At 44.3% G+C, this 27,698-nt stretch overlaps 2 long non-coding RNA genes across 7 annotated transcripts; one reads left to right on the top strand and one right to left on the bottom strand.

Annotated features, from left to right (window-relative positions):
- Positions 1-4,761: 4,761 nt before the first annotated feature.
- Positions 4,762-15,816, bottom strand: LOC138425566 (uncharacterized). Its single transcript, XR_011251275.1, has 3 exons — positions 15,595-15,816; positions 5,812-5,992; positions 4,762-5,409 (listed from the first exon to the last, which is right to left on the bottom strand). It is a non-coding gene; the product is annotated as an uncharacterized lncRNA (long non-coding RNA).
- Positions 15,817-15,886: 70 nt separating this feature from the next.
- On the top strand, positions 15,887-23,804 carry LOC138425567 (uncharacterized). 6 transcript variants are annotated; one of them, XR_011251280.1, is made up of 4 exons: positions 15,897-16,371; positions 16,631-16,754; positions 16,963-17,665; positions 23,565-23,804. It is a non-coding gene; the product is annotated as an uncharacterized lncRNA (long non-coding RNA). The 6 variants fall into 6 exon arrangements; XR_011251279.1 differs by lacking the exon at positions 23,565-23,804 and having other exon boundaries at positions 15,887-16,161; positions 16,969-17,688; XR_011251277.1 differs by lacking the exon at positions 23,565-23,804 and having other exon boundaries at positions 15,929-16,161; positions 16,963-17,688.
- Positions 23,805-27,698: the final 3,894 nt, after the last annotated feature.

The following is a 27,698-nucleotide window of genomic DNA, read 5'->3' as shown; positions in this document are numbered from 1 at the left end:
TTCTAGAGGCAAGGTTGATGGACAGGCAGCAATAATGTTGCTTAGTATTATATTAATAGATCAAAATGAATGAGTTGAAGGCTGAGGTCAGCTGCCTAATAGAAAGTTCCTATCCCTTTTCTAGTTTCCAGACCTGAACCAGTTCTCACACCCAGAACTCATTTGCTGAAGACAACCTAAGCACCCTGAGGACATACCCTGCAAAATGGAGCAGTTGTGTTCAACAGTAATTCCCCACATCATTCCATGTGGGTTCCAATGGCCATTGTTCTTATTTCAGTCGCTGATGAAAGGGAAAATCTAGATCCTTCTAGGTCTATGGATACAAGTCAGATTTGACCCTGATACCTGCCTGCAATCATGAATCCCCAGTATAAGTGAGGCATATGGGGAACAGAAAATAATGAGCATCCTGTCTTAGGGTCATATATATCTCACAGATTCTCTGAATCTATACATCCTCTTGGTGCCAATTTCTCCACCTAGAGTCACTGGTATAGAGGATTTCATTGTTGGCAAGAACCCGCATGTTGATTTGTGTGTGTGTGCGTGTGTGTGTGTGTGTGTGTGTGATGTGTGTGTAGTAAAAAAAAAACTTTTAATAAGAAAGGTTTAGTGGAAGACCCTGAAAAAGCCTTCAAAGCTCAGCCAAGACAGAGTATTAAAAGCAATACTGTGTCCTGGGGATAATGAAAGAAGTTAATGTCATCCTCAAAGACTTATAGGATGCAAGTGTGGTGTTCACTTCATATCCAGTTAATTCTCCACCGTGGTTCTTGCAGAAACTGGCACAATAGTTGCCAGTGATAATGAGACAATTGTAACTCTCAGCCTGGCTACTTTCTTTCCATTTCCTACCTTTATGTTTCTACCTACAAAGTTCTCTCTTTTAATTCCAAATAACCTGGAATATTGCACTAGTATTTTTGGAACATAATTTTGATCTGGATACCTGTGGAGTGAGACCCAAAACCCTGGACTTGAACTCTCTATTTATTTTGGTCTCTGCATTCCTAGCCTTAGTTCTGTGAGAAGCCATGTGGTCACATGATCCCAAAGTCATCCTGTGCTTGGCAGATCTAAGGTGCTCCCAGTGTTCCCGCCTCTGGTAGCAATACCTCTGTATAATACTCACTTTTGGAACATAAGCTGAACTCGTGACTCTCTGGTAACAATTAGGATATTAATAAATGTACATTTTGGGATCACAGGGAAAATAGATAAGAGGGACCCGTGATCAGCTGTGTCAGAACTGGCTGTGCAGGCCAGGCTGGGAAAGCAGAGATTCCAGAAGGAGGATAAGTGACCTCATTCCTGTCCTACCTGAGATGTTCCTCCTCTAGGTCTCAGCCTCCACAGGCCCTGCCCTCAGACAGGAGGATGAGGAAGAGATCACCAGCAGAAATTCTCATCCTGTCTGAAAGGTGAAGGAAACTGTCTGTAAAGAGGACAGGAAGGAAAGTGAAGAGACAAACGCCCCCAGATGGATACCTGGTGACCAAACCCTCCCCTGTCAGACCCCACGGCTGGGAAGGTGAGGAGGGTAACATCCCCAGGCTCCCTGTGCTGCCCACCACCCCCAGCCCAGCTCTCCCTTCCTCCAGCTCACAGTAAAGGGAGCCAAGGGTGACACTGTAAATACATCTCTGCTCATCTCACAACAGACCATCATGAACACACACTCCTGGGAATCCTGTTCTCCCGATATGTATTAATTCACTGTGTGCAGCCGAACCCATTAACACTGGTCTCACAGGAAGGCAGCTGGTGTGTGTCTCCCAGGACAGTGAGACAGGGAGCTCCAGGGCTGCTAGGGGGGCCCTGCAGGGCTGCGTGGGCTTCCCTGGTGGCTCAGGTGATAGAGAGATGACCCCTCAAGGCAGGAGACTCAAGTTCGATCCCAGGGTTGGGAAGATCCCCTGGAGAAGTACATGGCAACCCACACCAGTATTCTTGCCTGGAGAATGCCATGGACAGAGGAGACTGGAAGGCTACAGTTCACGGTATCGCAAAGAGCCAGACGCGACTGAGCGGCTGACACTTTAATCTTAGGGCAGCCCTGCAGCACGAGATTGTCCAAGCATCCAGGTCCCCATGACCTTTCCTCTCTGCTCTCCCTGGGATGTTGCCCTTGTTGGCATGAACGAGGAACCCAAGACCACGTTCATGGTTTGGGAGCAACCAGGGAAAGCAGGGAAGGAGGAAAATTTTCTTCCATTGAAGATCAAAATTCAAAAATTTACATCTGCTTCATCATATTAGCCAGAAATTAACCACGAAGACAAGTAGTCTCAGAAAGACTGGAGAATGAGTACTTTTTAAATCTGGATGACTTTGTCTAGAAAAAAATTCTATTATTATGGAAGATGGAGAATTATTCCTATACTTAAATGTTTAAAATCAGCAGTGGAGAATCACTATTATCAATATCTTAAACTCAATTTGATCTGTATTTTAAAACTAGAATAGTCTCAGAGTATATTGCTAATTGATAACAAAGTTGAGATAGAATGTATGGAAAATACCATCTTACATAATGGACTCTCCTTAGAATACTATCTAAACTGTAACACTTACCTTTTCCAGGGAGGGAACGTAGAAAGATTTTGGATGGGATGGAGGAAGAAATTTACTTTTCACTGTAACCCTTTATGTCATATGAACTTTTTAGACTTTATGTACGTATTAGCGGAAGAAAACCCCACACTGATTTGCTCATCATTTGTTATGCTGTTACTAGATGTCAGGCTCGTTACTGGGTCTCAGTGAGTGACACACCAAGGGATGCACAGCAGGGTGGAATGAGATGTAAATGCAACACAGTCTATAATTAGTTGTTGGGAAACAGCTTCCAGGAGGGAGGGAACTGATGGAGAACCTCCTGTGTGCCAGGAGTGGCACCCCTGCTGGGGACAGGAAGAAAACTGAGGTCTGTGTTCTGGTGATCTCCTGAAAGATGATGCTGTGAAAGTGCTGCACTCAATATGCCAGCAAATTTGGAAATCTCAGCAGTGGCCACAGAAATGGAAAAGGTCAGTTTTCATTCCAATCCCAAAGAAAGGCAACACCAAAGAATGCTCAAACTACTGCACAATTGCACTCATCTCACACACTAGTAAAGTAATGCTCAAAATTCTCCAAGCCAGGCTTCAGCAATATGTGAACTATGAACTCCCTGATGCTCAAGCTGGTTTTAGAAAAGGCAGAGGAACCAGAGATCAAATTGCCAACATCCGCTGGATCATCAAAAGAGCAAGAGAGTTCCAGAAAAACATCTATTTCTGCTTTATTGACTATGCCAAAGCCTTTGACTCTGTGGATCACAATAAACTGTGGAAAATTCTGAAAGAGATGGGAATACCAGACCACCAGATCTGCCTCTTGAGAAATCTGTATGCAGGTCCGGAAGCAACAGTTAGAACTGAACATGGAACAACAGACTGGTTCCAAATAGGAAAAGGTGTATGTCAAGGCTGTATATTGTCACCCTGCTTATTGAACTTATATGCAGAGTACATCATGAGAAATGCTGGACTGGAAGAAACACAAGCTGGAATCAAGATTGCCGGGAGAAATATCAATAACCTCAGATATGCAGATGACACCACCCTTATGGCAGAAAGTGAAGAGGAACTAAAAAGCCTCTTGATGAAAGTAAAAGAGGAGAGCGAAAAAGTTGGCTCAAAGATCAACATTCAGAATACGAAGATCATGGCATCCGGTCCCATGACTTCATGGGAAATAGATGGGGAAAAGGTGGAAACAGTGTCAGACTTTATTTTTGGGGGCTCCAAAATCACTGCAGATGGTGACTGCAGCCATGAAATTAAAAGACGCTTACTCCTTGGAAGATAAGTTATGACCAACTTAGATAGCATATTGAAAAGCAGAAACATTACTTTGCCGACTAAGGTCCGTCTAGTCAAGGCTATGGTTTTTTCCTGTGGTCATGTATGGATGTGAGAGTTGGACTGTGAAGAAGGCTGAGCGCCGAAGAATTGATGCTTTTGAACTGTGGTGTTGGAGAAGACTCTTGAGAGTCTCTTGGACTGCAAGGAGATCCAACCAATCCATTCTGAAGGAGATCAGCCCTGGGATTTCTTTGGAAGGAATGATGCTAAAGCTGAAACTCCAGTACTTTGGCCACCCCATGCGAAGAGTTGACTCATTGGAAAAGAGTCTGATGCTGGGAGGGATTGGGGGCAGGAGGAGAAGGGGGCGACAGAGGATGAGATGGCTGGATGGCATCTCGGACTTGATCAACATGAGTCTGAGTGAACTCCGGGAGTTGGTGATGGACAGGGAGGCCTGGCGTGCTGCGATTCATGGGGTCGCAAAGAGTCGGACACGACTGAGCGATTGAACTGAACTGAACTGAATTGAGACTAGAAAAAACTCACCCAAAGTTTCCTTTTAGCAATGAGCTTTTGCCCATAGTGTATTCTCACTATGAGAACACAAGAAAAATGGGCAAAAACTCACTGCTAAAAGGAAATGATATAAACCTAATATATATATATAATAATATATATAATATAATATATATATATATTAGGTTTTTCCAGGTGGCACTAGTGGTAAAGAACCCACCTAGCAATCTAGAAGACATGGAGATGCAGGGTCGATCCCTGGGTCAGAAACAGTCCCTGGAGGAAGGCATCTGAACCCACCCCAGTATTGTTGCTTGCAGAATCCCATGGACAGAGGAGCCTGGCCGGCTACTGTTGATAGGGTAGCAAGGAGCAACACGACTGAAGCAACTTTGCATGCACGCACATTGCTTTTTATACTTTGATGTTTTTCCCCCTGTATGATCCTTAAGGTAGGTTACATCTTAATTGATTATTATAATCTTTAAATCCATAAAATAGCCTCTGTTTCATTAATATTTTTTTGCCTTGAATCTAATCCTGTTTGATAATAAGATCAAAATCTCAGACCTTTTTCATTTTAGATTTAGTTTATATATCTGCCCAGCTATACCTTAATTGTAAATGTAATGATTTTAAAAAATGTATATTTAAAGCTTAATTTTAATTTGTCTAGTTCATATACTCAGGTAATTTGTTTAGAGCCTATAGTATCAGTAGCATGTTTCAAAGAGTTTCAAAGGTGGAAAATGCCTTTCTTTCTTTTTGAATACTGTATAATTGACATATCGGTGGGTAGGGAATCCTTGGATCATGACGTTTCTTCAGAACTCTATATTCTACTCTTGTACTCTGACCTTGAAACTGACCACCTGGAAAACCATCTTGTCCTCTCTGCGTCTTTGGGCTACTGTTAGTGCTTGTGTGCATGTGCAGGCGGTGATGGTGGGAAATCACACCTTTCTCTCAGGAGGTCTCACTGTGACGTCATCAGTCTTGATATCCTGGAAGAAGTTCTGGGTTGAAAAGCCAATCAGTCCTGCAATCAAAAATTGGACAGAAGAACTTTCAGATATACTTCTTTCTTCAGAGAAAGGACTCAGAGAAGTCAGTCATAAAGGAGGGGGTTCTGACCCTAGAGACCTTCGTTCTTTCTCTATCATGTGTCCTTAGGGGTGAGCGTGGCTGTGACTTCTCAGAGTTCCCTGCTCTTTGTGTGTCATTCACGCCAGGCAGGGACGCTGGGGAGGGAATCTAAGTCCAAACCACATGACAGTCTAAGAACAGAACCTAGACTAAAATAGAGCCACAGCCAGAGGTCTCCAGATGGTAAACAGATATTTCATATCTAACCATGAGGTTAAAAGAACATTGGGAGAGTGTCTCAAAACATTCAGAGTATGAGAGAGGCATTTCCTCAAAAAATTAAAAATATAATTACCACATGGTAGCATTCCCACTCTCCAAAGAATTAAACGCAGAATCTCAAAGAGATCTTCACACTCTCACGTTCATAGCAGCACTATTCACTGCAGATGGGATGCAGGAACAGCCCACACGCCCAGCGATGGATGATGGAGAAACAGAACGCGGCACATGCAGACACTGGAATACCACCCAACCTGAAAAGGGAAGGAAACTGTGCCGCCTACTCTGTCATGGATGAACCTCGAGGACATTAGGGTAAGTGAAAGGAGCCAGTCAGAAAGAGACAAGTAATGCATGATTCCATGCATATGAAGTCTCTCAAGTAGTCAAATCCATAGGGACAGAAAGTGGATTAGCGGTTGCCAGGTTAGAGAGGAGGGGGAAATGAGGAGCTGCTGTTTAATGGGTACAGAGTTTCAATTTTTCAAAATGGAAAAGTTCTGGAAATTAATTGCATAGTTATTTAAATATACTTAACATTAATGATTAATGATTAACTGACTCATTGGAAAAGACCCTGATGCTGGGAAAGATTGAAGGCAGGAGGAGAAGGGGACAAGAGAGGATGAGGTGGCTGGACGGCATCACCAACTTGATGACTATGAGTTTGAGCAAGCATCAGGAGTTGGTGATGGACAGGGAAGCGTGGCCTGCTGCAGTCCATTGGGTTGCAAGGAGTCAGACACGACTGAGTGACTGAACTGAACACTAATGAACTATACATTTAAAGATATAAAGATGGTAAATATCATGTGCTTTTACCATAATAAAAATTTTTTAGCTATTTAAAGAATACTGGGAGAATGAATCTCAAAGAGGTATCTGTGAGAGTGGAGAGAAACAGTGTGGTTTAGGACTAGAAGTTTCAGACTTAGTTTAACAACAGGTGGAGGTATGGCCAAAGGTACTCTTTAATGAAGCACCAGGTGGGTTCAGCACTTGTTGGTATATATGCTTACAAGAAGCAGTTTAGACTGCATAGCTCTGGTGTCTCCTGAACTGCTTTCTGTATTTCACTTGCACTTTCATGGTGCCCTGTCATTGTCTAAAGTTACATGAGCCAGTGTAAGAGAACATGACCCAGAAGCTGTAGTGTTAAAATTGCTTCTTGTTGGGAATTCCCTGGTGGGCCAGTGGGTAGGACTCTGTGCTTCCACTGCCATCGGCCTGGGTTCAATCCCTGGTCTTCCCGCAAGCCAAGTGGTGTGGCTAAAGAAAAAAAAAAGAAAGAATTGCTCACTGTCCTTTTGTTCTTTTACTCTAGGAAAATTGATGAGGGATCTGGGACAAGTGAGTATCTGGAGGGGAGAGTGGCTGAAGTTTGCAGCTTTCCTGTGAAGGTCCATTACTCAAGGTCAGCAATTCTGTTTTAAAAAGGAAGGTCTTCATGTAGCTAATGTATCCAAATTCTTTATCCTGATTTCAAAATCAGATTTGCCCAGCTATAGTGATCCCAGGCCTTATCATTTTCCTTCTCGAGTATCATTGCACTGCCTGAGGCCGTGAATTTTCTATATTCTTTACACTCTCTAGATATGGTTGCTAATAGTCTGAACACAAGGTCAAAAGCAGTCTTTGTCCTGGTCCCCTGAGGAGCCTCTCACGGTTGTCATAAAGGCCCACAACCTAAGGGACAAATCTCATTTGTATCTTTTGTGAGGCCACACCTTTGTCTCCTTGTCCCCACAGTGAGGATCATCCTGAATTCCCAGCCAGCCAATGGCTACCTCGCAGTGTCTCCAAATGGGAAGAGGATGGTGTTCACTGGCTTGTGGATGAACAAATGCCAGCGTGGTCAGCGATTGGATCCGGAGCCTGGGGTGCTGGGCAGGAAGGGCTTCACATGGGGCAGAGTGTACTGACTGGGAAGCGAAAGTGGACAGGATCTGGTGGGAAGCAGAGGAGGAAGAAGACGCAAGGAGATACAGGGCTGGAAGCAGAGGCATGTTTGGCAGTAACGATCTTGGTGGATTTACAGGCATCACTGATGGGTATCCTTCTCCTGGATATGGAGGGGAGAATGAGGAGTTGGAGGAAAAATGGTCTCAGGAAAATGGAATATGGCCAAAATTCTGCCTGGTGGGGGTGGCAAGAGAGTCAGTGGTGAGAAGGGGATTTCTCAGCTTCACCCCAAGGAGGGGTCTGGACTCTGCAGCTGTCCTCAGCTGGGGTGTCTATATGCAGCAGCCCGGGGCCCTTCCAGATCCTGTCCTACTGCCCCCGGCAGATTGGAGTCGCTCTGGATCATGATGGTGGGAAGGCAACCTTTACCAATGCCAGAACTCAAGAGTTCACCTATGAATTCTCATCTGCCTTCACCGGGAGAATTTTCCCTTTCCTGTGGCTTAACTGCAGGAGGTCCAAATTTACACTGAGACTCTGAGGAAGACCTCCTGGCACAGCCCCAGGTTTTGTCATTTAGCCTTTGTTCCTTTTCATCGTTCCCAGCTCTCTGCCTCAGCTGGATCATCCCACTAGGTTTCTGAAAGCACTCAGACGACTAGAACCTTCTGGTAGAGTTAAGAGTCTCCTGTCCTCACTGCTTTGTCTCTATAAAGAAGACACTAATAGTTGATCTTTCTCTAAGGGGAATGGCTGAAGTGTCTTTAGAGTACTTACTAAAATGTGTGTTTACTATTAATTAATTACTTCTGTTGCCTTTGATTTGGTTTTTCATCTGTTGTTGAGACAAACGTATGAGAATGAGTGACTGTACATAGAATTTCAGCCCCTGACACGGATAGTAACTGATGACAATCCATCCCGATCTTTCTAAAGCACCTTTTCTGCCCCATAATTTCTCCTGTCATCCTTCTAAGCACCTGAGGAAACGGTAAACATTTGGCAATTCATACCTGTTCCACATTTGATATGCTATGAGATTTGAGATGTCTGGTGTGCGAATTCCTTTATCTGCCATGTTCTGATCATTTTTGCAATAGGAAGGAGCGAGGGGAAGCCATGTGAGGTTCAGGTGTATGTGAGCTTTTGGAAATCATTTCGTTCTGAAATAAATTTTGTGTCAGCTGTGTTTTGAGATGGTACAGATACATACTTAGTTTAATATTAAATTAGCAGTCTTACCTATAAGCAGCAGAAAACAAATTTGGTTAATTTTAGAACACAGGAAATTTGTCAAACATCACTGGGGCATGTGGAGTGCAAAGAGAGAGGGATACTTGTGCCTGCCTGCTTACAAATTCTGGAGGCAGGTCCACATGACCCCCTGAGAGCTGGGAGCTGCAGTGAGGAGGGAGGAGGTGGAAGAGTCAGCAGGATTTGAGAGGATCATAGGGATTGACAGCATATAAATAGAATATATGCATAAGTCCAAGCCAGTGGAGAGTGGATATGACCTGGTAGGGAGCAGAGGATGAAGAAGTGATTATTATCGATGGGAGTGGAGCCAGAGGTGTGTTTGGCAGTAGCCATCCTGGTGGATTCACAGACCCAACTGATGAGTACAGTTCTCCTGGATAGAGAAATGAGAATGAAGAGTTGAGGAGGGAATGGGCTCAGGAAATTAGTAGATGGAATAGGCCCCAGTTCTTCACGGAACTAACTCCTATATCAGAATCTGGCATAAGTGCACCAGATTGCCAGAGTATAGGATGCCTGCCTGTGCCCCAGCAATAACAACAAAAGGTTAGGGAAGTATGTTTTCAGCTTCTGTAATAAAACATGATCTCATCAAGACTCATGTAATCCAGCATTCTCAAGGCATGAGAGCAGAGGCTAGGTGCCAAAGAACTTCCTATACTTAAACTCCTGGGCTCAAGATGTGGGGAAATTTGCTCTGATAGCTCAGTTGTTTAAGAATGTCTTGTTGAGGGACTTTCTTGGTGGTACAGTGGGTAAGAATCTCCCTGCCAATGCAGGGGGCAGGGGTTATGATCCCTGATCCAGAAAGATTCCACACGCCACAGAGCAGCTGACCCCATGTGCCGCAGCTACTGAAGCGCCTGGGCCCAGAGCCTGTGCTCCGCAACAGGAGAAGCCGTGGCAGTGAGAGGCCAGTGCGCTGCCTCTAGAGAGCAGCCCTCTCGCTCTCTGAAAGCAGAGAAAGCCCACGTGCAGCAGTGAAGATCCAGCTGAAAGGGAAATTAATTAATTTTTGAAAAAACAGAGGAGAGATTGCTTTCCCCTGCCAGGAACAAGCGTTTGATATGCAAACTAACCAATCCAGAGCCCTCCCTCCCCTGTCTGGCCTTTGGACCCCAAGAGGCAATATTCCTCTGCCTCTGTGACCTGGAGGCCACCCTGGTGGCTCAGTCAGTGAAGAATCCACCTGCCATGTAGGAGGCCCCCCTCCAGTGCAAGAGACCACCTGCAGCGCAGGAGCCCCAGGTGTCACCCCTGGAAATGGCCATCCACCCCAGGATTCTTGCCTGGGAAATCCTATGGACAGAGGAGCCTGGCAGGCTACAGACGCCAGGGTTGCAAGAGTCAGACATGACTCAGCAACTAACCCACCACCACCACCAATGATCCCAGGGCCAGAACCAGACACCTAAAGACCACCTCTAACCCAAAGCCTGCTGAAGTTATTCATACCAGCCAATGTTAATCTGTTTACCCTGCCCTCCCTTGACTTTCCCAAGGAGACCCACTAAAGGTCCTAGCCCTTATCTTCCTTTCATCTTTGCCAAGCTGACAGATTTTAATTTTTCTTTCCACTTTTCCTTTCATAGTCTCATTTTTCCCATTTATTAATAATAAATTATTTGGTATTTGCATTTCTTCTTTTCCAAATTGTTTGCTTAGAATTTTATTTTTCACTTGCAATGTAAGAATTTTAAAATATTAAATTTAAGGAAGCAGAAAAATCAGCCTCCTGACCCCAGGGAACAGGTGTGACACTCACAGCTAGACCTCAGTGTTTGAAGCTAGCCCTGGTGGCTCGGAATTTAAAGTGTCTGCCTCCAACGCGGGAGACCTGGGTTCGATCCCTGGGTCTGGAAGACCCCCTGAAGAAGGAAATGGCAATCCACTCCAGTATTCTTGCCTGGAGAATCCCATGGACGGAGAAGCCTAGTAGGAATAAACTATTTTATAAAATACCAATATCAAACAAGGATACACTGAAACCATAATAAAGTGACACAAAATAAGACAAGACTATACATCATTTTGCTTAAGAGCAGAGAACACAGGGTACAGTGCAGCTCGCAAAGCACTGAACACCCCGTCCTGGGTACCAGGAGTGACGGCTGCTGCTTTCCCCTTGCTCTAGTCTGCCCTCCTTATAGATAAGACTGATTCGGACACCCAGTCATGTAACTGACCATGCTTCCTGGCAATACTCAGTTTAGAGTAAACCTTTCTTTTATCCAACCAAAGCCCAAATTCCACAATAACACATTCTTTCTTATACTTTCATTCTAAAATGCCCTATGATTTCCCACGATGTGTGCCCTCCTTTGCTGCATAAGTAGTAACCACAATGTGTTCAACTAGGTGTGTACCTGGCGATCTCTGGCTGAAAAATGTTGATACATGCTAACCTTTTTCTGTCTGATTTTTTATGTGTCTTTGAATTTGATTATGGACATGTGTTTGCATGGTTGTAAGTTTGTAGTTGCCATAGAAAGTTTATTTTTTCTTGGTGGTTTTTTTTTTTTTATCTTTGGGTCGGGCTTAGAAAATTCTTCATTCTACAATTGTGAAAATTCTATGTATATTTTCATTTAAGTAGAGACGATGAGGAGGATGGTGTCCAAGGGTGAAAGGAAACAAAAAGCTGAAACTAGGGGCAGGTATCACTTTACACACACTATGGGGAGGAATAACAGGTAAAGAATTCTAAGGTCGTGGAAGTCTAGGGTTTACATCTGCTTTCTATTTCATGACTATGTAGGACCTACAGAGTATTTTATAATGCGGTATTCAATAAGTATTTTCTTGTGGCTAAGTGAAGACATAAGTGCTTGCTTATGTTTACCAGGTTAGCAAAAGCGACATCAAGAGTCTCAATGTAATATAGACCAAAATTGGCTCCAATGATGGGTGTTTTTGAAAAGTGATGAAGTTATAGATTATATTTCGGTTAATGTCTGTGCACTCTAGATGTTAAAGAAAATGAAAGCATTAGTCGCTCTATCATATCCGACTCTTTGCAACCCTCTGGGCTGTAGCCTGCCAGGCTCCTCTGTCCTTGGAATTCTCCAGTCAAGATTACTGGAGTGAGTAGCCATTCCCTTCTCCAGGGGATCTTCCCAACCTAGAAATGGAACCCAGGTCTCCTGCATTGCAGGCAGATTAAATTTTCTGGACTTCTGTACTTCAAGGTGATGTCTAAGACCCACAGAAATAAATGTATAAAGATAACTTCAGTGTATTTCAATTTATGAGTCATACAGTATCTCCGGGGAATGAAAACTAAAACACTTAGACATGTTCTGTCAGCTATGGTAGCTACGAGGCACGTCTGTGTGTGTGTAAGTCACTCAGGCATGTCCAACTCTTTGTGACCCCATGTACTGTAGCCCACCAGGCTCCTCTGTCTTTGGAATTTTTCAGGCAAAATTACTGAAGTGAGTAGCTATTCCCTTCTCCAGGGGATCTTCCCAACCCAGAGGTGGAACCCTGGTCTCCTGCACTGCAGGAGGATTATTTACTGTCTGAGCCACCAGGGAAGCCCACTACCACATATGGCTATTTAAATTTAAATGAAATTAAATAAAACTTCAACTGCTCAGTGACATTAGCCACGTTTCAAGTGCTCAACAGCTCAGTAGCTAGCACTGACCACATGGAAAGTGCAGACTTAGAACTCTGAGTAGCACTATTATTTTTGCTATTATTGGGCTTCAAATAAGGTGCATTAGACCCATTTAAAACGAAAGGGCCAATATTATTTCTCACACAGATCACCTTTCTGTCTGGGATATGGATCAATATTAAGCTGGCGTCAACAAATTCATTATTTAACTTATATGCTGAGTACATCATGAGAAACACTGGGCTGGAAGAAGCACAAGCTGGAATCAAGACTGTGAGGAGAAATATAATCTCAGATATGCAGATGACACCACGCTTATGGCAGAAAGCAAAGAAGAACTAAAGAGCCTCTTGATGAAAGTGAAAGAGGACAGTGAAAAAGTTGGCTTAAACCTCAACATTCAGAAAACGAAGATCATGGCATCTGGTCCCATTACTTCATGGCAAATAGATGGGGAAACAGTGGAAACAGTGTCAGACTTTTATTTTTTGGGCTCCAAAATCACTGCAGATGGTGATTGCGGCCATGAAATTAAAAGACGCTTGCTCCTTGGAAGAAAAATTTCTGACCAACCTAGACAGCATATTAAAAAGAGAGACATTACTTTGCCAAGAAAGGTCCATCTAGTCAAGACTATTGTTTTTCTAGTAGTCATGTATGGATGTAAGAGTTGGACTATAAAGAAAGCTGAGCCACAAAGAACTGACGCTTTTGAACTGTGGTGTTGGAGAAGATTCTTGAGAGTCCCTTGGACTGCAAGGAGATCCAACTAGTCCATCCTAAAGGAAATCAGTTCTGAATATCCATTAGAAGGACTGATTCTGAAGCTGAAACTCCAATACTTTGGCCACCTGATGGGAAGAACTGACTCATTTAAAAAGCCTCTGATGCTGGGAAAGATTGAAGATGGGAAGAGAAGGGGACGACAGAGGATGAGGTGGTTGGATGGCATCACCGACTCAATGGACATGAGTTTGAGTAAACTCCAGGAGTTGGTGATGGACAGGGAGGCCTGGTGTGCTGCAGTGCATGGGGTCGCAAAGAGTCGGACACAACTGAGTGATTGAACTGAATGGAAATGAACAAATTCAAAATGGGTCATGAATGAATTTCTCTCTCTTGTCTTCAGGCACAAACTGTTCCCATTCCAAAGGGGAAACACCTGTCATCCAACTCCCTGTCTATGGAGACACTCTGGCATCAATTTTCTAGGGGTAAGTTCTCTTTTAGAAGAGCCAAGAGGCAGAGCCGTAATAAGGAAAGGTTTGGGAGGCAGGGAGTCCAGTTCCGGAAGAGGTATTCTCAGAAGTGAAGAGGAGGCAAAGAGGTGGGTGGCAGCTTGTGGTGGCAGTTTAGTTGGTAAGTCGTGTCTGACTCTTAAGACCCCATCGACTGTAGCCTTCCAGGTTCCTGTGCCCATGGGATTTTCCAGGCAAGAATACTGAAGTGGGTTGCCATTTCCTTATCCAGGGGATCCCCCTGACCCAGGAATTGAACCTGGGTCTCCTGTGTGGCAGGCAGATTCTTTACCGACTGAGCTACAAGGGAAGCCACCAGCTTGTAGTCTCCCTGCTTTACTCAGAACAGAAATTCTCAAAGTCTGGTCTATGGAACCCTTGAAGTCTCTGAGATCCAATTATGGGTCAAAACTACTTTCATAACATTACCAAAAATTTGTTCACCTTTTTTTTAGTTTATTTACTTTTATTTTGGCTGTACAGGGTCTTCATTGAGGCACTGGGGCTTTCTCTAGTTGCAGAGCCTGGGCTCTAGAGTGTATGGGCTCATTAGTTGCCCTGTGACACGTGGGATCCTAGTTCCCCAACAGACACTGAACTCACGTCCCCTGTCATTGGAAGGCAGATTAGTAACCACTGCTCCACCAGGGAAGCCCCTACCTTTTTCACTGTGCTGACATTTGCTCTGAGGTAAAACTTAGCAGAAATAAGGGTTATTTCAACAAACAGCAATAGCAGTTATTGTATTCTTCACCATCATTCAGTTGCAGAATAGAAAAGCAAGTTTCACTGAAAAATATCCAGGTTGTAGTATTAAAAATTATTAAGTTGCTACAGTCACCAATCTTAAGTCCACAATTTAGAATATTTGATAGGATGAAATGGCTGCTGCTGCTACTGCTGCTATATTCTAAAGTACCATGTCCCAAGGAAAATCATTATTCTGAGTTGACTTAGCTTCTTTTTTTATGGAATGCCATTTTCACCTTGAGAATGAAGAATAGGAAAACTATGACTGTTTACATTTAGTTATTTTGGCATAATGAATGGGAGCTTCTCCCTTCTAGAATAGCAACTGACACTATTTTTTGCCCATGATAAAATGCAAGCTCTCATGAGAAAATTAATCTTGACAGCTTCCCAGTACTGACAAACTTTTCTAGTGTCAACTGTGGTGATATTAACAAATGTGATTGCTTGATAATCTTAAATGTTAACACTTTAAAATCTATACAACTTGGTGAAACAATACACTACTTTAAAAAAATCACGCATTAGTACAATATTCATTCAATGTTCAGGACAGACCTTATATTCATATACAACAGATTTGGAAATACTCAGTGACAGTTACAGGTTATCACTGAAAATAAGACGCTACCTTTAAGCCGCTACCACTTGTTTAGTGTTGTATCAAACTGGGAACCACAGTTACCTGAAAACGTTATTCAAGATACTTCTGTTACCTATTTGTGTGAGGCTGGATTTTTTAATATACTCAATCAAAAAGATTAAAAACAAGCAGATACGCAAAATTTTCAGTCTTTTAATGAGATATACAAGAAAAGAATGTAAACTTTTGAAAGAATGTAAAATCTAGAAAAGATCACTTCTCACTATACTGTTTTATTTTGAAAATAGTGATTTTTTTCATAAAAATGTCTTTTCATGTAATGGTTCTTAATATAACAGTTGAATCAATAGATTTCTGTTTGTATTTCTAACATGGTAAATGTTCACAGATGTAACCCACATAAATGGTATTGTCTTTGAGGTCCCAGGTCCTAGGCCCACAGACAGATTCTGAGACCGCAAGTTTTGTAAACTGCTGACTTACCCAGCCCCTGGGCCAGGACTCAGGGAGACAGTGTAACAGGGTCCTCCAGGCAGGAGCAGCAGGGTCAGGGCAAAGTCCCAGGTCCCCGAGCAAGGCGATCAGGATCCTAGGCCAGAAGGTGATGTCTGGGGGGATGGGGAGGCAAGTGTCGAGTAGGGGGAGGGGTTCCGCACCTCTCTGGAGTTTCACTTTCTCTTCTCTCAAACTGTGTCGGGCCTTTCTGCCTGGATACTCATGACGAGTTCCCAGTTCTCACTCCCATTGCGTCTCCGGTTTCTAGAAGCCAATCAGAGCCGTTCCTTGGTTTTAAGGTCTCTACCTATCTGCCTGCGCTGATTTTCTCGTCGGATTCGGACGGTGGAGGCTTTAGGAACTCAGGAATTCCGCTGCTGTCAGAGTCCCTGCCTCTGACCAAAATCTGGGGGAGGGGTGCTCTGCAAGGGGGAGGAGCAGAGGACTGCCCGCCGAGGCGCAGGACCCCCAAGAAAGGCGGATTTCCCCCACCTCACCCTCACCCGCCGACAGACCCCACACATACCTCGGCTAAGAGGAGCCTGCAGTGCTTTTGTTCGTGGGGTTTTTTTTTTTTTCTTTTTTTCGGGTTTTGTTCCAGAATCGGCTGATTCTGTGCAGCTAGAAGCCTGGCTCAGCTGCGGCCTGTGGGTCCCTGGGAAGCCTCCCTCTCTGGGACCCCTGACCCCAAACCCTGGGTCATCCTCGGAGCCAGAAGTTAGATTTGAAAGTGGAGGGATCAGGCCTCGGAGATTCAGACATCAGGTCTCTGTTACGTCCACGAAGGGGATGAAGAGGCACGAGGCTGGGGTCCTGGGCTATTAGGACTCAGGGCAGAGGAGTACTCTTCCAGGCTTCAAAGGGTGGGAGGTGTGTGATGCCTGGAGAGGAAGGGAACCCCCCTTGGTGTCCTTGAGTGTAGGTCTAGGGAGGTGGAAGGTCATTTTCCTGCCTCTGGAAAATGTTAGGGGGACCCCTGGCCCAGACTCATGCCTGATCTCCTTGTCACCCTTGTGGCCTCCAGGCTCCCCTCCAGGTCCTGTCCTTTGGTCTCCAGGAACCAACTTCATGACCAGCAGCTGGGCAGGTCTTTTTCCCAAGCCGTTGGGCCAGTCTTTCTGACACAGTGGTCCCCGCTGTTTTAGCAAGTAAGTGGACAATGTCCCAGTAGCCCCTGTGAGTTGAGGATGGGCTCTCCTGTCCTTGAGTCTCCCTGCCCCACACCCTACCCCAGCATCGTGTATGGGGGTGTGTGGAGTGGGACTGAGGTGGGGGTATTTCTCTGGAAGAGAATAATTCTTTTAATCTCCTGTGCTCTCTCCTTTTCTCTTTTCCCTTTTTCCACCTGTACTTGAGTCACAGCATACCTGCATGGATGTGAGAGTTGAACTATAAAAAAAGCTAAGCGCTGAAGAATTGATGTTTTTGAACTGTGGTGTTGGAGAAGACTCTTGAGAGTCCCTTGGACAGCAGGGAGATCCAACCAGTGAATCCTAAAGGAAATCAGTCCTGAATATTCATTGGAAAGACTGATGCTGAAGCTGAAACTCCAGTATTTTGGCCACCTGATGGCAAAGATTTGACTCATTTGAAAAGACCCTCATGCTGGGAAAGATTAAAGGTGGGAGGAGAACGGACAACAGAGGATGAAATTGTTGGATTTCATCACCGACTCAATGGATATGAAAGAAAGTGAAAGTGAAGTCGCTCAGTCGTGTCTGACTCTTTGCCACCCCATGGACTGTGGCCCACCAGGCTCCTCCATCCATGGAATTTTCTAGGCAAGAATATTGGAGTGGGTTGCCATTTCCTTCTCCAGGGGATCTTCCCAACCCGGGGATCAAACCCTGGTCCCCCACATTGCGGGCAGACGCTTTACAGTCTGAGCCACCAGGGGATCCCCAGTGGATATGAGTTTGAGTAAACTCTGGGAGTTGGTGATGGACAGGGAGTCCTGGCTTGCTGCAGTCAATGGGGTTGCAAAGAGTTGGACACGACTGAGCGACTGAACTGAATTGAACTGAACTGATACATGTAATTTCAGAAAAATACCGAAAACGTAAGTATAGCTTACCAGCAAAATATAGAGCTGACACCTGTGTGTTTATCATCCCAGTGGAAAACAGAGCCTCTACCAGCACCCAGGCCAGAAGCCCCTGTCCCTCTCCCCACACAGACCCCACCTCCCTGTGTTCACATCCACTCAGTGACCCTCCCCCATCCTCTCCCCTCTGGTTCTTCCCGGGTTTCTCCCCCCACACACCCGTGGCCTCCATCCCATAATGTCAGTGTTTCCTGCCTCTCCGCATTTCTCCAGGAGCCTCCCCACCTTTACAGGCACTTTGGGATCTCCTTTCCCTCCTCTTCCTCCCCTCTTCTACCACATCCTAGGAATGGAGGTTCCAGAGCTTATTCCCCGGAGGGAGAGTCTATAAGTCTGGCAGTAGCCAGATGAAGTGACAGTTCTTGGGCTCTGAGGTCCCATCTTGATTTGAAGACACGCTGTATGTTTGTGGGGTCCACTTTGGACCTGGCATAATAGCCTTGATATCTGATCCTCTCTGAGGCCAAAGTCCTTGGTTATTTAATGGGGAGAGAAATGTCCACGTCAGCGTGTATTTTGGGTGACAATTCAGGCTTTGAATTTGACACTGAATGGACACCAGCTTGTGTGCACAGCACTCACCCACTGCTGGGAGCCTAAGGAGAGCCTGGGCAGGTGTCTGGTAAGGAGGTCAAAGGGGAGCTCAGGTGTCCAGTCATCAGCCCTGTGGCCACACGGGGTCACGACCACTGTTCCCTCTCCAGTTCTGCACAGGGAAGGCAGAGGATGCATTGCGGTCTGAGTCAGACAGAGATGGCTGCCCTGGTCGAAAGAAGGGGTGAAGGTGCTTTCTGAGCAGCTCTGGGGTCAGGCTCGAGGGTACAGCAGGGATTGGAGGAGAGGAGACCCTGGAGCCCTGCCCTGTATCTCGGGTTTCCACCTTTTCTCTCCATGTCTCCTGTCTGCAGCTCCTTGATGAAAACATCCTGGAAAGTTGATAACTGCTTCTTCCACTTCCTGTTCATTTCTAGCTGATATTAAAATGTGTTTTCATATAGTCTGAGATTTACAAACAAGTAGCAAAGTTAGTAAAGAGTTACTATATATCCCACACTCGGTGAAGACATTTTATACCACCATCATGCATTCCTCACAGCTGATGACCAATATTAATACAGTGTTACTAAACTCCAGAATTTATTCGGACTTCATTAGTTTTCCTTTAACCTGACCCAGGATCCTGTCAAATACACATATTAAGTCTGAATTGTGTCTCTTTCACTCTTCTGGCTGAGACAGTCACAGACTTCTCTTGTTCTTGATGACTTTGATGTTTCGGGGAGTACTGCTCAGAGATATGGTAGAACACCTTGCGATCTGACTGGGGCACAGGGTTTTGGGGGAGAGGACCACAGAGATGAGTGACAGTCTCCAGTCACCAAGGGGATGCACTGTCCACTGGGATATCACTGTTAAGTTCACTTCATCACCTGGTTAAGGTACATTTCCCAGGTTTCTTTGTGAACTTCTGTTTTTACTTTCCCACTCCTCACTCTGTGATCTTTAGAAGAAAGTCACTATGTGCAGCCCACACTTAGGAGGTGCTCTGATATACACATTGGTGTGCAGAGATTTGTGCAAATATGTTTTCAAATGAATTCAAGAAATACTAGATTGATCAGGAGACAGGATGGAGAGTTTCTGTGTAGCTTCATTAGAAATTGCTGACCCTCATTTCTGGTGGCTGTGACAGTTCCTATTCCTGCCCCAGTGAATGAGGGTTTCTGTTGCTCCAACCTCGGCATCACCAGTTCTTGGCCTGTAGATGCGCCATCAGGTGTGATGCACATTGCTGTCTTTGCAATTTACATTTTCTAACAACATAAGGGAGAAGGCAATGGCACCCCACTCCAGTACTCTTGCCTGAAAAATCCCATGGACGGAGGAGCCTGGTGGGCTGCAGTCCATGGCATCACTAAGGGTCAGACACGACTGAGCCACTTCACTTTCAATTTCCACTTTCATGCATTGAAGGAGGAAATGGCAACCCATTCCAGTGTTCTTGCCTGGAGAATCCCAGGGACGAGGGAGCCTGGTGGGATTCTGTCAATGGGGTCGCACAGAGTCAGACACAACTGAAGTGACTTAGCAGCAGCAGCAGCAACAACATAAAACGTTTAGCATCTTTTCATATATATTTCCATTGTTTCATCTTCTAGAAGAGGTTTCTGTTCAGACTTTATTTTTAAATTGTTATTTTCATTTTGTTGAGTTGAAAAGTTCTATGTATATTCTAAAACATGTCCTTTATCAGATATGTGAATTTACAATAATTTCTCCCAGGCTGTGGCCTGAGCACTTTTACTGATCTAACAGTATTCATTAATGAACAGTATACGTATCTGGAAAGAAAAATTAGAAAATTTTAACTGCAGTTGTTTCTGAGAAGAGGACTTGAGTGAATGGGGAATGAGGGGAAGAACATGAATTATTTATTTTTGTGTATGCTTGAGTATCTTTTCAATTCTCTTGTGTGCTGGTAAATAATGCTTTCAAAAGTTACATGAAAATCCCTTACATTTGTAAACACTTGACAGATCACCTTCATCTCATACCCTAGGACATACATTCTGGTCCTCTAGCTGGGCTGGAGCTCACCACACATCTGCGTTGTTCTCCTGTTGAACATAAGTCATCTCACAGAAGATCAGCATCAGACAAGGACATCTGAGTGCATGACACAGAGAGACAAAACAAGAACAGGACAGCATTCTGTACAAGCACAGACCAACCAGGCAGCCCGGCGCCCCTCACCGTGGACCAGGCCTCTCCTTGTGCTGATCCAGTCTAAATCTCACATCCATACATGACCACTGGAAAAACCATAGCCTTGACTAGACGGACCTTAGTTGGCAAAGTAATGTCTCTGCTTTTGAATATGCTGTCTAGGTTGGTCATAACCAGATGTTATGTTGCATGTTAATTTTATAAGTTAGGAAATGCCAAAGAAAGACAATACCAAAGAATGTTCAAACTACTGCACAATAGCACTCATCTCACATGCAAGCAAAGTAATGCTCAAAATTCTCCAAGCTAGGCTTCAGCAATACGTGAACCTAGAACTTCCAGATGTACAAGCTGGATTTAGAAGAGGAGGAGGAACCAGAGATCAAAGTGCCAACATCCGTTGGATTATAGAAAAAGCAAGAGAGTTCCAGAAAAGCATCTACTTCAGCTTTATTGACTACATCAAAACCTTTGACTGTGTGGATCACAACAAACTGTGGAAAATTCTTCAAGAGATGGGAATACCAGACCACCTTACCTGCCTCCTGAGAAAACTGTATGCAGGTCAACAGGCAACAATTAGAACCAGACATGGACAACAGACTGGTTCCAATTTGGGAAAGGAGTGCGTCAAGACTGTATATTGTCACCCTGCTCATTTAACTTATATACAGAGTCAGTAGTGAAAGTGAAAGTGGCTCAGTCATGTCCGACTCTGCGACCGCATGGACTGTCCATGGAATTCTCTAGGCCAGAATACTGGAATGGGTAGCCTTTCCCTTCTCCAGGGGATTTTCCAAACCCAGGAATGGAACCGGGGTCTCCTGCATTGCAGGCGGATTCTTTACCAACTGAGCTATCAGGGAAGCCCTAATGCAGAGTACATCATGCAAGATGCTGGGCTGGATGAAGCACAAGCTGGAATCAGGATTGCTGGGAGAAATATCAATAATCACAAATATGCAGATGACACCACCCTTATGGCAGAAAGCAAAGAAGAACTGAGGCACTTCTTGATGAACATGGAAGAGGAGAGTGAAAAAGTTGGCTTCAAACTCAACATTCAGAAAACTAAGATCATGGCATCCAGTCCCATCATTTCATGTCAGATAGATAGGGAAACAATGGAAACAGTGACAGACTTTATTTTGGGGGGCTCCAAAATCACTGCAGATGGTGACTGCAGCCATGAAATTAAAAGACGTTTACTCCTTGGAAGAAAAGCTGTGACCAACCTAGACAGCATATTCAAAAGCAGAGACATTACTTTGCCAACAAATGTCCATCTGGTCAAAGCTATGGTTTTTCCAGTAGTCATGTAGGGATGTGAAAGTTGGACCATAAAGAAGGCTGAGCACCAGAGTATTGATGCTCTTGGACTGTGGTGTTGGAGAAGACTTTTGAGAGTCCCTTGAACTGCAAGGAGATCCATCCAGTTCATCCTAAAGGAAATCAGTCCTGAATATTCATTGGAAGGACTGATGCTAAAGCTGAAACTCCAATACTTTGGCCATCTGATGCGAAAAACTGACTCATTGGAAAAGACCCTGATGCTGGGCAACATTGAAGGCAGGAGGAGAAGGGGATGACAGACAATGAGATGGTTGGATGGCATCACCAACCCAAGGGACATGAGTTTGAGCAAACTCTGGGAGTTTGCAATGGACAGGGAAGCCTGCTGTGTTGCAGTCCTTGGGGTTGCAAAGAGTAGGATACAACTGAGCAACGAAACTGAAACTTTGTATTCTTTGTATATGCATTTTTATGGGGAAAGTATCTATAAAATTGATCAACTTACATGTGGGCCACACAAATGTCTTTTGAAAGTACTATTTTAGACACCAAGCTACAATCTCTAGTCCATGAGGACTAATAATCCAACAGATCCAATGACATGATAAAAATGCTCATCTTTTTCTTGGCAATTACCAGTCTGGGTCAAGATAAGGTAGTTTACTTGCTCATGCTCACTTTCCATGTCTGTATGTTTCTTACTGTGAGCCGATAACAAGCATGTCACAAACCAACACTGGCTCACAGAAGAGATAAAGTATCATTGGTTTAGGTGGACTTGTATTCGGGCAACTACCCTGGTGCCAGAAAAATAGCAGGATTGAAAAAATAGGCCTTGGAGATTCCATTTTTAGTAACATACTTGGCCTAGTTTTAAGGCTTATTTATCCAGTGAAAGCAAATAAAACTAATAAGTATAAAAAGCTTCCATAAGTACAGTACCAAGAGAAGAAATGTTTAGGCCAAAATATAAATGTGGGCAATATTTCAGAGGGAGGAGTTGTTTTTACCCTTAGGGAATTAGCCAAATCTGGAAAAAAAATCTTCCCTTTGGTTTGCTCAAGCTTATGAGCTGTAATAGGAAATGTAACCTAGAGTTTATTCGCCTGGAGAGCATAAGAGACATCCTCTCTGTGAAAATCCAGAAACCAAGATTCATATCCTCAGGAAGGACGTGAAGAATTGGGACCACGGAACCTGCTGGTGAGAATACAAACAGGTGCTACCACTTTGGGAAACAATCTGGAAGTTCTTCCAAGTTTGAACCTAGTGTTACTCTAGGACTCATAAATAAATTCCATTCCTAGATATTTACCTGGGAAAAATTAAAACATCTGTCCACACAAAAGTTTATATGTGACACTCACAGCAGCATTAATCCTGATAGCCAAACAGCAGAAATAAATTTCCATCCCTTCATGAATGAATAAATAAAAGCAGCACAAACCTGCATTGGAAAATTATTTGAAAATGAAAAGAAGGAAGTACAGATGTCCAGTACATGGATGCCTAGCATGGGTGAGCCTTGAATACATTATGCTCTGCAAAAGAAAACAAGAATAGAAGATCATATTAATTGTTGGATTTTATATAGGATTTATAAGCAAATCCATTTAGATCAAAAGTAGCTTAGTGTTTGTCTAGAGATGAGGGGAATGTTGAAGGGAAATAGGGGCTGACTGCCCAGGAATAAATTGGTGCCTCAGTGCTTGCTTGCTTGCTCAGTCTCTGGTTCATGTCTGACTCTTTGTGACCCTTCAGACTGTAGCCTCCAACTCGTCTGTCCATGCAATTTTCCGAGAATACTTGAATGAGTTGCCATTTTCTTTTCCAGGGGATTTCCCGACCCAGGGATCAAACTTGTGTCTCCTGATTCTCTCTGCAGATTCTTTACCACTGAGCCACCTGAGAAGTTGGTCCTGGGAGAACAACATTCTAAAAATGCTTCTGGGTGATGAAAACCTTCCAAAATTGGTTGTGGAGATGGTCACATTTCTCTGTGAATATGCTAAAATTGATTCTTTTCAGTGGGTGAATTATATTTCAATAAAGTTGTTCTAACAAGTGCTGCGTAGTTCAGCCTCCCAGTCATGTGCAATTCTGTGACCCCGTGGACTGCAGCACACCAGGCCTCCTTGTCCCTCACCACCCCTTGGAGTTTGCCCAAGTTCATGTCCGATGCATTGTTGATGCCATCCAGGCATCTCATCCTCTGACACTCTCTTTTCCTTCTGCCCTCAATCTTTCCCAACATCAGGGACTTTTCCAATGAGTTGGCTGTTCACATAAAGTGACCAAAATACTGGTGGTTCATCTTCAGCATCAGCCCTTCCAGTGAGTATTCAGTGTTGATTTCCTGACTGATTGGATCTCCTTGCTGTCCAAGGGACTCTCAGGAGTCTTCTGCAGCACCACAGTTTGAAGGCATCAATCCTTTGGCTTCCTGCCTTCTTTATGATTTGGCTCTCACAAATGTATGTGACCACTAGGAATATCATAGCCTTGACTAAAGGGACGTTTGTCGGCAGAGTGATGTCTCTATTTTCAACACACTGGCTAGGTTTGTCATAGCTTTCCTGCCAAGAAGTAATCATCTTCTGATTTTATGGCTGCAGTCACCATCTGCAGTGATTTTAGAGTCCAAGAAGAGAAAATCTTTCTATGGAAAGCTCTTAAAGAGATGGGAGTACAAGACCACCTTATCTATTTCCTGAAAAACCTGTATGTGGGTCAAGAAGCAACAGTTAGAACCCTTGTATAATGACAGAGGGGTTCAGGATTGAAAAAGAGTACAGCACGGTGACAACAGAGCCTTCCATAGCATGTCATGACCCACACAGTCAAAGGCTTTAGTATAGTCAGTGAAACAGAGGCAGATTTTTTTTCTGGAATTCCCTTGCTTTCTCTATGATCCAGCAATGTTGGCAATTTGATCTCTGGCTCCTCTGCCTTGTCTAAACCCAGCTTGGACATCTGAAGTTCTTGATTCACATTATTCTGAGGCCCAGCATGCAGGATTTTAAGCGTGACCTTACTAGCATGGGTTGTTGTTCAGTACTCAGTCGTGTCTGACTCTTTGCAACCCCATGGACTGCAGCATATCAGGCTTCCCTGACCATCACCAGCTCCCAGAGCTTGCTCAAACTCGGCTTTCTAATATGCTGTCTAAGTTGGTCATAGCTTTTCTTCCAAGGAGCAAGTACCTTTTAATTTCATGGCTGCAATCACCATCTGCAGTGCTTTTGGAGCCCAAGAAAATAAATTCTGTCACTGTTTCCATTGTCTCCCCATCTATTTGCCATCAAGTGATGGGACCAGATGCCATGATCTTAGTTTTGTGAATGTTGAGTTTTAAGACAACTTTTTCACTCTCCTCTTTCACCTTCATCAAGAGGCTCTTTAGTTCCTCTTCACTTTCTGCCATAAGGTTAGCGTCATCTGCATATCTAAGGTTATTGATATTTCTCCTCACAGTCTTGATTCCAGCTTGTGCTATATCCAGCCCAGCATTTCACATGATGTACTCCACATATAAGTTAAATAAGCAGGGTGACAATGTACAGCCTTGATGGACTCCTTTCCCAATTTGAAACCAGCCCATTGTTCCATGTCTGGCTCTAACTGTTGCTTCTTCACCTGCAAACAGGTTTCTCAGGAGACAGGTAAGGTGGTCTGGTTCTCTCATCTCTTTCAGAATTTTCCAGTTTGTTGTTATCCACACAGTCAAAGGCTTTGGTGTAGTCAACGATGCAGAAGAAGATGTTTCTCTGGAATTCTCTTGCTTTTTCTGTGACCCAACAGATATTGGCAATTTGATCTCTGGTTCCTCTGCCTTTTTAAAATCTAACTTGAACATCTGGAAGTTCTCAGTTCATGTACTGTTGAAACCTCGCTTGGAGAATGTTGAGCATTACTTCACTAACGTGTGAGTTGAGCGCAATTGTGCGGTAGTTTGAACATTCTTTGGCATTGCCTTTCTTTGGGACTGGAATAAAAACTGACCTTTTCCAGTCCTGTGGCTACTGCTGTTTCCCAAATTTGCTGGCATATTGGGTGTAGCACTTTCACAGCATCATCTTTTAGGATTGGAAAAAGTACAATTGGAGGCAGGATTGCACTTGACAATTTTTCAAAATGATCCAGTAAGGACGACAAAAACCAGTCCACCTTATGAGCCGACTGAGCAGGAGGTTGCCTTTAATGGGTCACCTAGCGGCAGGGCCAGCTCCAGGCCAGATGTCTGCCCTTTCTGCCTCTGTAGCTGAACTCTTACTCCATGGTGATCAGGCCTCCATTTCCTCTTCCACAGGCCATGTCACATGTTGGAGCAATACCAGGCAATCCGGGGAATGGTTTTAGCCCCCCGAAAAAACATCCAGGACACTATAGCTAAAGAGAGTGAATTTACCCCTAATATAGAACGATGAGGCGCCTTCTCCTTCCCACTCTAAGTAAAGGAGCAGGGAAGCTCTCTAGCCCCTTTCCCCTCATCCCCACTTTGTGACATTCTCCTTAACTCTCCACAAGCCCAGCAGAGAAGGGCTTTCCTGAGGTCCTAAGGATCCCTGAGAGCCATTCACAGAGACTAACGGAAAAGAGCTTGTAGCTGTTGAGCAAAAAACTGTCTTCTTTACTTCCATGGATTTTGATTGAAATTTTGATTTTGATTTCATTATTTAAAACTAGATTATTTTTTTAAACTTCTGTGAGATTAGAAAACTGAGGAATTGTCGTATTGCTGAAACTCAGTCAGTATATGATTTCTTCTCTGATATTTTCCAGCCGAAAGATGAGGGAACCCAACCCGATAGAAGGATAAGACAATCGTGTCCAGTACATTTCTAAGTATAATAAATGTGACTAAGATCCACCTAGAAGGTTAACCAGGAAAAGAACTTACAAGGAGACTATCAGGAAGTTTGGGGTCATCCTGACAGTACAGAATGAATGACGCCTTCCTGTGTCCAGTGTATGTGACTTAAAAATTACTCTGTAACTGCTGTGGGGCAGGTCTTTTCATTCATAATTTCACATCCCCTTAACAGTAATGCACCCAGGGTAGATTCTCTAACATGTATTTATGCACAGGAAAGTGATACTCAGGAAGAACAACACATGCATTGAGGTCACACAGCTCGTATAGGCTGTTAGCCAGACAACAGTCCTAGCCTCGGTCTGGTTTCTATTTTGATTGGGGGTCTGTGCTCTCTGTACCCCACATGCTGCTTCTCCAACCCTAAGGTCCAGCACCCAGAGGACACGTGGGTCAATCAGACACAGGGCAGGCAGTGGCACCACCAAGCCTGGGAGAGAACCACAGGGTGGCACATGGAGGCAGCCGATGTTCAAACACTGTCCTCTCCCTCCCAGAAGGGCCTTCATGTCCACAGCCCGGGAGCAATAGAAGTTATACAGAAGAGGTACAAGGTAGGGGCCGAGAGCCATCTCCCTCTGAGCACTAAGCACAGACCAGCCTGAGCCTAATAACCACAGCCCAGGAAGCCCAGGGTATCATTTCTAATGACAGGGCCTGCGTCCACTCACTCTCAGGGTTATGGAATGAGGATGGACAGGGTGCTGTTTCAGTTATCTTGGCTAAAATGAGGAGCTGGAAGAGAGAGATTTATAGAAGGATGTTTGCAGACTTCCTGGTAGGTCAATGGTTAAAAATCCAAGTGTCAATACAGGGACCTGGGTTCAATCCCTGCTCTATGAAGATTCCACATGCCTCAGAAAAGCTAAGCCTGTGGCCACAGCTACTGAGCCCACACACCGCAGCTCCTGAAGTCTGCCTGCCTAGAACCTGTGCTCTGCAGCAAGAGAAGGCACTGTGATAAGAAGCCCATGCACCATGTTAACAGTAGCCCCCACTCACCCAAACCAGAGAAAGCCTGTGCCCAGCAAAGAAGACCCAGCACAACCATGAATAAATAATAGAAGGCTATTTGTAAGACAGCGGGGCCCATGA

Source organism: Ovis canadensis, chromosome 20, assembly GCF_042477335.2.
Source record: "Ovis canadensis isolate MfBH-ARS-UI-01 breed Bighorn chromosome 20, ARS-UI_OviCan_v2, whole genome shotgun sequence".
NCBI lineage: Eukaryota > Metazoa > Chordata > Mammalia > Artiodactyla > Bovidae > Ovis > Ovis canadensis.
This window is presented reverse-complemented; position numbering and strand designations above follow the sequence as displayed.